The sequence below is a fragment of the Euprymna scolopes genome, unplaced genomic scaffold, assembly GCF_053919585.1.
Source record: "Euprymna scolopes isolate OS-2025 unplaced genomic scaffold, ASM5391958v1 sca20, whole genome shotgun sequence".
In the NCBI taxonomy this organism is placed as follows: Eukaryota; Metazoa; Mollusca; class Cephalopoda; order Sepiida; family Sepiolidae; genus Euprymna; species Euprymna scolopes.
The window spans coordinates 177,501-179,917 of record NW_027633214.1 but is presented as its reverse complement, the minus strand read 5'-3'; positions in this window follow the sequence as shown (position 1 = coordinate 179,917).

Here is a 2,417-nt window from a genome sequence, read left to right as displayed (position 1 = left end):
GATGCATCTTGACAGATCGACAAACATCTGGGAACATGAACCACCGCCGATAACATCAAACAGAAATGTGACCGTGTTCTATGACAAAGACATACAGGTAAACATATACATAAAAGACAAGGCCATCAAGCCAGATATAGTAATATGGAACAAGCCCGAAAGAACTGCACTCATTATCGACGTCACAGTCCCAAATGATTTCGGCCTTAATAGAGCTGAACGGGAAAAGATAACAAAATATCAGGACCTAAAAATGATCTAAAAACGATATGGTCTCTGAAAGAAATAAACATTATACCGGTTGTGATAGGAGCAACTGGCTTAATAAAAAAGAACCTTCAGAAATACTTAGAAGCAGTCCCTGGGAGACCAAGCTGTAACAAAATGCAAATAGCATCCATAAAGGGAACAGCATCTATTCTTAAAAGATCCTTCGGATATAAATTTAAATCATAACAGAATCAAGTGTTAGCTCCAGGAGGGAGCCCCTTGATCTCTTAAAACTTACTGGAGTAAAATTTAAAAAAAAAAGTGAATTCATTGAATGTAACTTCGTTTGGGATGAGACTTTAAACAACATCCGTTTTAAACATCTCATCCAATGAAATCCGTCGGCCAAGCTGCGCTGATTTGTCCCGTCTTCAGATGTGTTATGTCCTCTTTCTTTATTTGTTTTAGACGCATTGTATTTGACTCTCGTTTGTGACTGGATATTTGGAGGACGCTGAAAGATACGCAATAAAAATAGAGCCAAAAAGCAATAATCTTGGAATTCAGCCTCAAGTAGTCGTGAAGAACGCAATTGGTTCGTATTGATAGAAGAATATACTTTCACAGCATAAGTTACATGTTATGGCGCACATTGTATCCACGTCCAACAACCACTGCTGATTACTCCAAAAAATACGCTGTTGGGTGCCATAACGGTCTTTCATATCCATACACTCGTCTTTTTCTTTTGCTTGTTTGTTTTATTTTATGGAAATTGCTCTAGACAAGGCATGGAGTCACTTGATGTAAGTAGTTAAAATGTAATACTTCCAGGTTAAAACCTTGCCAACCATAAGTGTTAGAAGAAATCGATCCTGCACCAAAAAACAGCAATTCTTATCTCTTTGTCAAAAACGTTGCTTCGTGAAATGTGAGGACTAAAGGACAAAATAAGGGAAGTGAATTTTGACCGCCATTAGCGATATAAATGACGACAATGTTTTGATTTATCATGGTTTCAATAGGTGAACTATTATTTAGTACATTTTACTTCAGTTTGTATAGTTTTTTAAGTAAATTCTATGTTTGTTTTCTATTAAAGGTTAAATAATTAAAACTAAACATTGGTTGAGGTTTTAAGGGAGTTCAGGAAAAGATTCCGCCGGGAGAGTGCAGCACTCTTCAAATCGGGTTAGTGGCGTTTCCACCAGGACAATGCACTATTCTACGACCACATCCTGGTCGCATACTATTTGATCAAGATGGGCATCAAGGTAGTTCCTTACCCTCCCTATAATACACACTCAGTATCTCGAAAGTTTTGAATTTGACTGGAACTGTGACCATTACTTTTGGATCCTAATAATAAAAATAAATTTCTCTGTGAAATAGTTTTATTCGTCGTGTAATTATTTTACCAAAATGAAAGGATCTAAACTTTATTTTTGTTTATTTTATTAACTCTATGTTTATTTTTAGTCCGATTAAGATCCAATAAATTAACAAAGTTAATGTGTTATGTTCTTTGTTAATAAAACAATACGTAATTATATTCATCTTAGTTACTTACGCTCTTATGCTAATGCTAAGTAGCGCGTTTTTTTCCACGGAATTTCACAAAAACATTTTTCTTATCTTTTTCTTTATTTGTTCTGCAAAGTCGGGACTGATCGTAACGTTTCCACTCACGCAAGATGTAACGAAGAATGACTTCTTCCCCTCCAAAACAGGCCTTTTGTCCGCCTCACATGGTCTTATCATTTTCTTTACGTGTTCTTGCATACAACCAGGTACACGTCTTGCGTTTTCTCTTTTTCTTCTTCTTTCAATGTGCGAGTGACAGAAATAACACACCCTTTGTCTCTTTGTGATAAGACCAGTTGTGACATTACTACTACAACTACAAAACAATCGAAGTCATGTAAAGACGCGTGTATTAATCTATATATTAATACGATAGCGTATGTGTTCTTTTGTGTGCCACGCTTTCTGGCAATTTTGATTGGTTGAGATTTAATCCTGTAATAGACATTTAATTTCGGAATACACATTTATGAACGCTCTAGGTTCTATTCGATTAAAGTGTTCTCATCGCTATATTTGTTTTAATTCTATAAAATTTAGGGTTTTATCTTTCGAAAGTTGTTAAGAAATAATTGATCTTTAGTTATTCCGTAATAAAAAAAATATAGCATAAATCTCTCGGC